Genomic DNA, 12,009 nt, shown 5'->3' with positions numbered 1-12,009 from the left:
CAACTCTTTCACGAATTCCCTTCCCATTTTTAACGTCCTGTTATTTTTTGGAGAGAGAGCGACGTAAGCAGATGCGAGTTACGGACGCAAAAATCTGTTTTCCCGGAAAAACATTCCCCGTCGGTCTGCCACTGGCCAATCCTTTCTTTATTTGCTTACATTTTTAGAACGGCTGCGTGTGTTGCGCCGTGCCGCGGATATAAATATAATTTGACTACGCCGGTAAATCTTCTTGTTTTTCGCTCGAATCGAGGGTTTTTTTACCGTGACCGTCTCTGCCTAACAATTACTCGGCGCCTGCTGGTTATTAGCTGGCTTTGGTGGGTGATGTCTCGAGAGAATATTTGGTTGAGTCAGATTTCAACCACTCCAGCCGATTTGACGCGGATAATTGGTTAGGCCAAAAGATACGATTAATGAAGAAATGGATATTATCACCGTTCCGAGAAAAATGATATAAGCGGTTATAAAGTATTCTTCCCGGATTTAAATGCTGAAAGGGTTACACGCCGCGAGATGCTGGAGACTGTCTGTCGGCGAAGTCCACAAAGTTTCCTTCATTAATTCAAACCTCGGAGTGAAATCAAAGGGGACAGCTGCGTGCATTGTTCTATTGCGGGGACAATAGTTTGTCTCTCCCTTTTAAAACAGCCCGTATTATATGTTCAAGCTATAATTTAAAATATTTGTTAGTTTCAAAATATGCATTTACCTTTTGAAATCCATTTTTTTATAATTTTGATTATGGAAACTGAAAAGGTTAATTGTGTACAGTTCAAAAACTGTTGGACTTTCGTCTGCTTAGCAGATAATGAACTGTTGGACTTTCTTCTGCTTAGCGGATAATAAACTGTCGGACTTTCGTCTGCTTAGCGGATAATAAACTGTTGGACTTTCGTCTGCTTAGCGGATAATAAACTGTTGGACTTTCGTCTGCTTAGCGGATAATAAACTGTTGGACTTTCGTCTGCTTAGCGGATAATAAACTGTTGGACTTTCGTCTGCTTAGCGGATAATAAACTGTTGGACTTTCATCTGCTTAGTGGATAATAAACTCCAGCAGTGTCTGCTTAGCAGATAATTAACTTCAGCAGTCTAAGAGCTTCTCGTGCTAGCCGTTAAAGGGCTCTATGTAAACTGAAAAGATTAATTGAAGGTATTAACAAAATAACATTTAACAACTTTTAATCAATATATATAATTTAGTAGACAGATTAGCCATCCCTAGTTATGATCACGAAGGTATAGGGTGCCTATGCTTTAGTGCATTGTCGTAAATTATAAAGTTTCCGATAAAACAAGACAAGACGTTTCTTGATTGCTAAAACCTCAAATTGAAACAGTTCGTGAAATAGTGTATTCCGTCAATCTCATTTTATTTTTGTTGTCAGTGCAAAATGGAGTCGTCGCGCAATGGCTACTACCCGTTGTGTGACTCGTCCATTTTGGATTTTATTTTTTGCTGCCTTTGGTAATTTCGTGAGCACGGCATTGTTTTCCCTAAATGGCTCCTTTTTTATGTAAACAACAGATGTTTTTTACTCTCGCATCTGCCCTATTACTGCCAGGAGTAAATTAGTGCCGCCTAAAACAATTTCGTGCCCCCTCCTCCCCCCCACGCTGGCAGCGTGTACGTACACAATGGCCAGGACTGGGAAGAGAAAATTCGCCCCCAAAAAAATACACGCTCTCCATTGATAGTAAGAGGGGGCTATCAAGAATACCGACTTCTTGGAAATATAAACTGTATAACAAAATTGTAATTGCATCCTAAAGACTTATCGGTGCTTTTTTCTGCCACCCAGATTCTCCTCATCCTATCGCTTCCGCCCTTGAATGTAGTTCCACGCATCACGAACTAGCCGCTTCTTTCATTTGTTTTCTTATTGAGTTATTGCTTATTATTTCGCATTTTTATTAATGATAAACCAGTCGTTTCATTTTGGGAACGATTTAAATAGATATTAAAGGGAAACAATGAGAGTACCTGAGAGGTTTATTGCTGATTTTGTTCAAAGTCGGGATTAATGTAGACCTGTATGAGATATGAAATTTCCCAAAAGGAGACGTTGAACTACCCATTCGATTTGCCATGACAACCGAAAATGTTTTAGACCACTTACAACAAAATAAGATTTTTTCCTTATTTTACTCAAAAGTTCTTACAATTTTACCCCAAAAATTTCCAATTTACCCAAACTTGATAAAAATGACCTAAATGTGTTAAAATTACCCATTTCGTGATTTTCAAATTTTTGAAAAATTTTCGTGAAAACGAGAAAATCCCGTGCTTTTTTAAATGGAGATTTTTTGTTTGAAGTGGTCAAAAACATTTTCGGTTGCCATGGCAAATCGAATGGGTAGTGTCTCCTTTTGGGAAATTTCCTATCTCATATAGGTCTACATTACGCCTGACTTTGAACAAAATCGGCAATAAACACCTCGGGTACTCTCCTTGTAAGTTGAATCTTCGAAAATTCTATTGTGACGAGTGATAATGTATGGTAAAGATACTTCTATCTTAGCCAAAAGCCGAAGATAAATTAAGTATCTTTACGAAGTCATCTATTTTATGGATGTAGTAATAAGTGATAATCAGCTAAGCTAATACCCACAGGCCTCAGTCAACTTACCGGTGGTCCGGTTAAATTGCGTATAGGAGGGTGGTGGAAAGCCTTTCAAGCCAAAAGCTCCCTACACTCACTATAACCTTTAACCTCACCAAGTTTTTATGGAAAGGGGAAACCCCTCTAACCAGCGTGTAGATAACTCAACGCGGAAGGAGTGGTTCCAAGTTTTGACCCAGTGCCACAAAGCTGGTATCGAACCAGGTTCCTCTTGCTGCGAGGCGAGAGTGCTAACCACTTCGCCATATTGATTTTAGTCAATAGATGAAGAACCTTATTAAATTTCAAAGATTATTATATTATATTATTATATTTAAGAAAATATCTATTCTGTTGGTGCGAAAATTTTGGTTTTAGTCAAATAAAATTTCAAAGACATTGTTTTATACAAAGTCTTTTTTTTTTGTCGTCAAAAGCAACAAAACTAAATATTTTGCGTCTATCGACGCAAATGTATTTTCAAATTTCGACCCTTTAAAACTAATCAAGCTTTATATAGTTATCGTGTTAGGACGAAACACTAAAAAGAATTTTAGTAAACTAGGAGTCAACATTTGAAAATTGGGTTATCTTATTACGTAGAAATTGCGTTTTTAACTTTATATATTATTTTTAAATTGTTTGAAATAATTGTTGTATTTATTTCTCTTTGGCAGGAAAACCGAAACATAGCAAAAACATGAAATATCACTAAGCGATGATCAAATCCATTTCATCGTACTTCTTCCACCAACTACTCGGTTCTACGAGTGTCTTCCAGCAAATCAATTGGAAGAATTCTCTTACTGGTCAGTTTCTAAAAATATTTTTTTTTAATATTTACGTCCCAATCTGAATCGTTGATATATTTAAGGATCTTTAATTTAGTTTAGTTTTTGGCCTAAAATGTTTTGAACTCCGATAACATAGCGTAATTGGTGAACACGCTTCCAGTAATGAGTAATATTGGTGTAATACGCGTACTGCGCGTAATCGTACTTTAGGAATAATCTGCGTAATCGGTGTACGTAATCGTCTAATTCTAAATTATATATATTTTGCGCAAATATATCTTTGAAATAAATTAATGGGAACTTTTATAAACTATTCTTAAAACCAAAAATATTATGTAGTTTAATCCATAATTTCACTACAATATTTCAGGATTTGGGTAAATTTGTTCCAATTTCATTCGTCCGAACGGTGGTACAAATGTCAGAATGATCATTTGTCCGAATGCCGGAAAACAGGATCGTATGTCCGAAAACGAATTTCATTTGCCCGAAAAATTTATCACAACGTTTGTTGGTGATTTAGACGTTCAATTTATGTTAACTTTACTGGCGAATTTCATTTGTTCGAATAATCGTTTGTCGGTTTTTTCGAACATTAGGAATTGGTTGTTTTTTTTAATATATGAAAATAGTAACATTAACGTGAACCTAACCTAATCTAAAATATCCACAACATTCAACGCAATTCCCACTTACTATATCGGCCAAAAACAAATCTGGACAAAAAAACAGCAATAAGAAATACTAATTTAGCGACAGAATTCGGACAAGTGATGCTACCGATTCGGATGAATGAAACAAACAAGTAGTCCAATTCGAACAATTGAAACATTTGTTATTTCGGCGGTTCGGACGAATGAAATTCGAACATTTGTTCCACCGTTCGGACGATTGAAATTCGAACAAATATACCTACCCCTATTTCAGGGCTTTTTCTCCCGGGTATACTTTTTGCATTCCATTTACGACTTAAATACACTAGAGCAACCTGGGACGGGCAAATAGAATTCGATCATAATCGCCTCCGCGAGAAAAACAATTTTATCACGACTAAGTGACACGAGCTAGACAGGTCAAAGGGTGTGATCTCTGGAAAACGTAATTCGTTTCATATTTAAATTTATGAGAAATATCAGGTAAAAATGTCCGTCTAATAACTCCCCTGGATGTCTCGGAATGCGTTTTCTTTTCCATCAACTGGCCACTTTTCAAGAGGGCTGTCATAAACTGTCCATTAAGACATCCATAAATAATTCAGACTTCATTGAAAAATGTAATAAGCGAATCCATTTATTGCTATATTTCTGCTTATTTTTGTTTTGTAACGGCTCGAGGCGAATATCAATATTTTTTTTCTATTCCAAAATACTTTCGTAATCTTCGCGGGCAAAGTGATGGTTTTCTAATGTCCCGTCTTCCCTGAAACGGAGTGAGGAGACTGATTATATTTCGAAACCAGCAACCCTCGAGCGCGAAAGCACCCATCGCTCGCGGAGGGGTCAAACAGGCGTACCACCCCTGTTGCGTCGAGATTTCTTTAAATAAGGGTATTTGTTTGTTAGCCCGTGGCTTACTCTACATAGTACTGGCGGCCCTAAGATAAGGGTGTAACCACTTTTTAGGCCAACACATCTTGAGGAAAAGTGTGTTGCGCGAGTGTGTGTGTGTGGGGGAACCAGAGATTCTGACCAAGGGAGACGCGTTTTTCGGGGGCCCGCGTCTGGGAACCGATTTTGTCTTCGATCCCATGCAGCGGACGACAGCGTACGCATCCCTTCCTCACTCGGCTCCGACCCCGGCAGTGATGCAAGATGTTCCAGTTACGTGGAGCCCTAATCAGCACCACGCAAACAGTTTTCGCCAACAAATAACTCTCCTTCGCTTCCGGTCCACCGTTTTTCGGTGCGAAACGCGCCAAATCGAATGAGGCGGTGAAGAGAGAGAGAGGTTATTTTTCGCGCTGGCCTGTTTGTTTGTGGTGCTGGGGCTGGGAACCAACCCTCCCCCCTCCCGTTCACGCCAATCGCTCATTTATGAAACTCATACCGAAATATGCCGACATTTTCCCCTTCGAATAGAGGCGCGCTATCTAGTTTAAGTGGACATACTAACTACGAAAGTACACGTTTCCAAATATGTCACGAGTAACTTCCGTTTGGAGTTGAAAAGAAACTTTAGCTTCCTACCGACCATTCTAACTATTCATTTTCTAATAAGCATTTTGACATTACGTATTTTATTTTACCGTTTGTTAAATTTTAATATATATTGAATAATAATAATTTTTAATATAAAAGCTTGTATAATCGTATCAGTATACAAATTTACGAAACTTGAAAAGATCACGTGATATAGGAAAGTTGATAAAAACTAGTTCGCTCTGATAATTAATATTAAACTAGAAATGGCCAACAGAAGAAAAAGGACAAGTTTTATAATATTATTACGCGTTAACTAATTATTAAACTAAAATAAACTTTAAATAATTATTAATTTTCCTGTAATATTTGTAAAATAATCAACTGCCTACTTTCAAACGAATAAAGAATAATAAGCATATTAATTGATATATACGATTAAAAATTGATATTATTTTATTGTTTTCAATATGAATTTAAAATAAATATGGCTTAAGCTATGACAAACGAGTTGATATTTGTATTCCGCTTAAGTATCAGTTCGCTTGAAAAATGTGATTAGTTTCGCCATGTCGCGGCGTTGTGGAAGGATGAAGTCGAATCCCTTCTCGGAGCTCCTCGGACTGGCGGTTATCAACCCTTTCCCGGGAAACATCCTCTCTCTGGCTGCAAAATGCCAGAGCGGCGTTGCGGATAATGTTAATGCCGCTGCCACGAGGGGAAGAGTTAAAAATCGTTCAATTGGATAGAAGGGGCCCCCGAATACGAGGGGCCAGCCTTTGCCATGTGGTTTTCGCTACAACCGGTTCGAGAAAAATTCGAAACTGCGTAAAGGGGAAAACAATATTTTTATAAACGTTCGGAAAAAATAAAACCCCTTCTACGAGCCGATGGTAGGGCCAGCGTACCTTTTCTCATTTCCCAGCTAATTATACGTCATTTTGCTTTCAATTTCACTCGAGGTGTTTGATGCTAATCATCCGTAATTATTTTGAGAGCTTAATTTTCGGCAGTAAGTGTAAGCCACATTTGTTCCAGGAAATGTGACATTTTGTAATTTTATTTCTTAAATAGTATTATTTTAAGTTGGACATTTATTACGTTAATAATAAAATGTGGTTTCCTGGCGCAGTTTTAATTTAATTTACGCAGTTTTATTTCATAATTATTACTATCCTTACGCAGTTCTTATTTCAGATATATTACTATCCTTACGCAGTTCTTATTTCAGATATATTACTATCCTTACGCAGTTCTTATTTCAGATATATTACTATCCTTACGCAGTTCTTATTTCAGATATATTACTATCCTTACGCAGTTCTTATTTCAGATATATTACTATCCTTACGCAGTTCTTATTTAATAATTATTACCATCCTTACGCAGGTCTTATTTAATAATTATTACCATCCTAACGCAGGTCTTTTTTAATAATTATTACCATCCTAACGCAGGTTTTTTTTAATAATTATTACCATCCTAACGCAGGTCTTATTTAATAATTATTACCATCCTAACGCAGGTCTTATTTAATAATTATTACCATCCTAACGCAGGTCTTATTTAACATATATTACCATCCTTACGCGGTTTTAGAAAAGGTTCAAATCGGGCCCAAGGCCATAAAAAGGCTCAAGAAATGTAAAGAGCTCCAAAAACCCTTCAACATTTTTTCACCGTTCGAATTTCACCAAAATAAAGTCAAAAATCCCGTAAAACCTTCACTATAGGCCTTGACAGAGAAAAAGGGAAGGCGCATAAATCCTTTTTCTTCGGACCGACCTTGAACTAGAAATTGGAGCCGAAACCATGTTTGCGTGTCGATGGCTACCCCCTTTTTCCTTCCTAATAAGCGGGGCCTCTTTTTCCCTTTCTCAAACACACAACGCCGTGTCTTTCCCCCTTTTGCCGAATTCCTGTCTTTCCCCTTTCGCCGCTGCCTACGCCAGACTGGAGGCGTTGAGCAACAACCGCGCCACCACCGCCTTCTCCTCCTCTCGCTCGGCCGCGAACCCTTTTCCCCCGCCGGCGTCTTGCCTTCCTTCCGCGTGTCGAATATTTTTCTGCTCGTGAGCTTACGAGGGGCCTCCGTAATAGGCCGCCGCCGCTTACAACGCGGCCCCACCAAGGTCACCCAGTGTGATTTTTTATACTATTTCCTAACAGTAGATCAAGTATGGGTTTCTATTAGGCGTATAATCTGTATGAAAATAAAAGTTCCCCTCTACGACTCTCATTTTTATAGGATTTTTTCTATTACTGCCGGCACCTGTTGTACGAGGAAAAACATATTTCGAAAGACTTTGGCTTCCTGCCCGAAGGAGTTTAGAAAAGGATTGAGCGAGATTTTTGGGGTTTTCAAGTTTGGAAAATATGAAGCGCGACCGGTTTGCCAAATTTATGCGGGCCTCTTTTGAGCGACGCCCACTGCCTCGCGAACCCTTTTCGCCGCTCAAGTGCGATTGTTTCACTTTTTCATTGAAATTATTTATCTCAAATGTTCGAAAAGTTTATTTTAAAATATACGCGGTAATTTCGAAACGTACCTACCATATTTTTGTTTCCACAGACGAGGTGTAATTTTTCTATTAAATTTCCCCTCATCACGTAAATTTAAAAGCTCAACAATTTTTAAACACTCACTCTAAATATAACTATGATTTTATCGAAATATTGTGATCTGGATTGGGCTGAAATAATTTTGTACAATTTTTTTTTCAAAAATGTCAATTCATAGATAATAATTTTATTTAAAAATATGCGCAATAATTTCGAAACAATTTTTTTTACCCTAAGGTTACAAATTAAATTTATGTTTTAATATTAAACGTAAATTAAAAACTCAACTTGATAGATCAAATTCAAACACACACAGAAACACTATATAAATATAATTTCATCAAAAACAATTTTATATGGATTACTGAACGGAGCTGGAATTATTTCTACAAAATATTTCTCAAAATGTTTATTTATATAGCTACCAATTTAGTGATGTAAATATTACAAAATTTTAAATAAAAATATACACCAGTATATTTTGGAAATTTCCCTTTTCACTTTTAATATTCCGTTAAATTTAAAATCTCAACATGATGGAGTACATTTAAGAACACTATATAAATAAGGCGAATTTGACGGGGCAAAAATTACACCCTCAATAGTAAAATCGTGTCGACTCAAAACAATGTTTTGTATTTCAACGCAAATTTCGTTTAATTTAATTTAATTTCAATATCTATATGACTAGTGACCTCGCTATTTCTTAATTACAAAATGATATATTTAAAGATTATAATATAAATTTAAAACACTATATAAATAAAAATAAGGTGAATTTGACGGCGGAAAAATAATACCCTCCTTATTAAAATCGTGTCGAATCAAAACAATATGTTTAGTAACTCTGCACAAATTTCGTTTAATTTAATTTCAATATCTATATGACTAGCGACCTCGCTATTTCTTAATTACAAAATGATATCTTTAAAGATTATAATATATAATATAGATCACGTGTTTCGTGTAATAAAGGTGAAAGATATTTTTGAAGATTAATTTTCCAAAAGAAACGTCGAGGCCTATCATCAAGTTTTTCTTCTTACGCCAGAAACTCGTTCGCGAGGAGGATGGGGTTGCGGAGATGAGATATATATATTGTTGTACTTCCCTTACCCTCTCCTCACGCGCCACAGAGAGAGATAAGAAATATATAGTCGACTTGATCCTCTAGCGAGGGGCCTCTTCTGGTTTGCAAAGTATGGCTTATACGTTACGCGTACTTGTACTTTTAATACGATAATCATTTTGTATTAAACGCAGGAAATGTAGGGGCCCACACGTTTTATTTTGCTCCGAAATAAATTGATTTAATATATTGGAATCAGATTTCCCATAAAGATATAGTGCAGAAAAATTACTACTTTTTAACCGTGATCAATTTAAAACGTCAGAGGTTTTAGACCAATTCGTTGTGTATTTTCGGGTGACGTCACTGAACCTTAACTTTCACAGAACGTTTTTCAATCATTTCCAACGATGACCATTAGCTTGTCTCTTGCAATTTTGCATCGATGATCATTAGCTTGTCTCTTGCAGTTTTTCCTCGATAATCATTAGCTTGTTTCTTGCAATTTTGCCTCGATGATCATTAGCTTGTCTCTTGCAATTTTGCATCGATGATCATTAGCTTGTTACTTGCAATTTTGCATCGATGATCATTAGCTTGTCTCTTGCAATTTTGCATCGATGATCATTAGCTTGTCTCTTGCAATTTTGCATCGATGATCATTAGCTTGTCTCTTGCAATTTTGCATCGATGATCATTAGCTTGTCTCTTGCAATTTTGCATCGATGATCATTAGCTTGTCTCTTGCAATTTTGCATCGATGATCATTAGCTTGTCTCTTGCAATTTTGCATCGATGATCATTAGCTTGTCTCTTGCAATTTTGCATCGATGATCATTAGCTTGTTTCTTGCAATTTTGCCTCGATGATCATTAGCTTGTCTCTTGCAATTTTGCATCGATGATCATTAGCTTGTTACTTGCAATTTTGCATCGATGATCATTAGCTTGTCTCTTGCAATTTTGCATCGATGATCATTAGCTTGTCTCTTGCAATTTTGCATCGATGATCATTAGCTTGTCTCTTGCAATTTTGCATCGATGATCATTAGCTTGTCTCTTGCAATTTTGCATCGATGATCATTAGCTTGTCTCTTGCAATTTTGCATCGATGATCATTAGCTTGTCTCTTGCAATTTTGCATCGATGATCATTAGCTTGTCTCTTGCAATTTTGCATCGATGATCATTAGCTTGTCTCTTGCAATTTTACATCGATGATCATTAGCTTGTCTCTTGCAATTTTGCATCGATGATCATTAGCTTGTTTCTTTCAGTTTTGCATCGACGATCATTAGCTTGTTTCTTTCAGTTTTGCATCCACGATCATTAGCTTGTTTCTTTCAGTTTTGCATTGATGATCATTAGCTTGTCTCTTGCAATTTTGCATCGATGATCATTAGCTTGTCTCTTGCAATTTTGCATCGATGATCATTAGCTTGTCTCTTGCAATTTTGCATCGATGATCATTAGCTTGTCTCTTGCAATTTTGCATCGATGATCATTAGCTTGTCTCTTGCAATTTTACATCGATGATCATTAGCTTGTCTCTTGCAATTTTGCATCGATGATCATTAGCTTGTTTCTTTCAGTTTTGCATCGACGATCATTAGCTTGTTTCTTTCAGTTTTGCATCCACGATCATTAGCTTGTTTCTTTCAGTTTTGCATTGATGATCATTAGCTTGTCTCTTGCAATTTTGCATCGATGATCATTAGCTTGTCTCTTGCAATTTTGCATCGATGATCATTAGCTTGTTTCTTGCAATTTTGCATCGATGATCATTAGCTTGTTTCTTTCAGTTTTGCATCGACGATCATTAGCTTGTTTCTTTCAGTTTTGCCTCGATGATCATTAGCTTGTCTCTTGCAATTTTGCATCGATGATCATTAGCTTGTCTCTTGCAATTTTACATCGATGATCATTAGCTTGTCTCTTGCAATTTTGCATCGATGATCATTAGCTTGTTTCTTTCAGTTTTGCATCGACGATCATTAGCTTGTTTCTTTCAGTTTTGCATCCACGATCATTAGCTTGTTTCTTTCAGTTTTGCATTGATGATCATTAGCTTGTCTCTTGCAATTTTGCATCGATGATCATTAGCTTGTCTCTTGCAATTTTGCATCGATGATCATTAGCTTGTTTCTTGCAATTTTGCATCGATGATCATTAGCTTGTTTCTTTCAGTTTTGCATCGACGATCATTAGCTTGTTTCTTTCAGTTTTGCCTCGATGATCATTAGCTTGTTTCTTTCAGTTTTGCATCGACGATCATTAGCTTGTTTCTTTCAGTTTTGCCTCGATGATCATTAGCTTGTCTCTTGCAATTTTGCATCGATGATCATTAGATTGTTTCTTTCAGTTTTTCATCAATGACCATTAGCTTGTCTCTTTCAGTTTTTCATCAATGACCATTAGCTTGTCTCTTGCAATTTTACACCATTGGCAAATAATTGATTTCGATAAATTTATGTCAGTGGTCCTATAATTTTACAACGACTGTAATTATCTTATTTCGTACAATTTTCTTTGAAACATCATTAGATTACTTAACGTGGCTTCTTTTTTCAATTTTTCGATGGTCAATTAGTTTCTTTCGAGCATTGTGTCATCAAAGGTCTTAACTTTATTCGAACAGTTGTCCTTCGGCTGTCATTAAAATTTAAATGTATTCCCTTTTTTCGTATAATTTCCATTGGTGGTCATTAGATTAATGGTATTAATTTATTATTATTTTACGTCGATTTTATTTGATTCTTACGTGCAATCAGGCCCAACTAGATTATATAGATTAGATACTAATTACCGGGGCCCGTGCAGTCCATCTAAGTTAATCTAAGTA

General features: G+C 36.4%; 1 protein-coding gene across 2 annotated transcripts in view; it reads left to right on the top strand.

Moving 5' to 3' along the window:
* Nucleotides 1–3,283: 3,283 nt before the first annotated feature.
* The window catches only part of LOC149947678 (uncharacterized), an 86,490-nt gene continuing 77,764 nt past the window's right edge, over nucleotides 3,284–12,009 (top strand). The window contains exon 1 of one of the 2 annotated variants that reach the window (XM_090172168.1): nucleotides 3,284–3,415. The gene's annotated coding sequence lies outside the window, so the exon portion shown is untranslated. The remainder of the gene's footprint in view (nucleotides 3,416–12,009) is intronic. The other variant, XM_090172169.1, reaches the window with a different exon arrangement.

The sequence above is a fragment of the Leiobunum rupestre genome, chromosome 4, assembly GCF_980474605.1.
Source record: "Leiobunum rupestre chromosome 4, qqLeiRupe1.1.hap1, whole genome shotgun sequence".
In the NCBI taxonomy this organism is placed as follows: domain Eukaryota; kingdom Metazoa; phylum Arthropoda; class Arachnida; order Opiliones; family Sclerosomatidae; genus Leiobunum; species Leiobunum rupestre.
The sequence above is the reverse complement of the archived record's forward strand: the minus strand, read 5'-3'. Positions and strand labels throughout refer to the sequence as shown.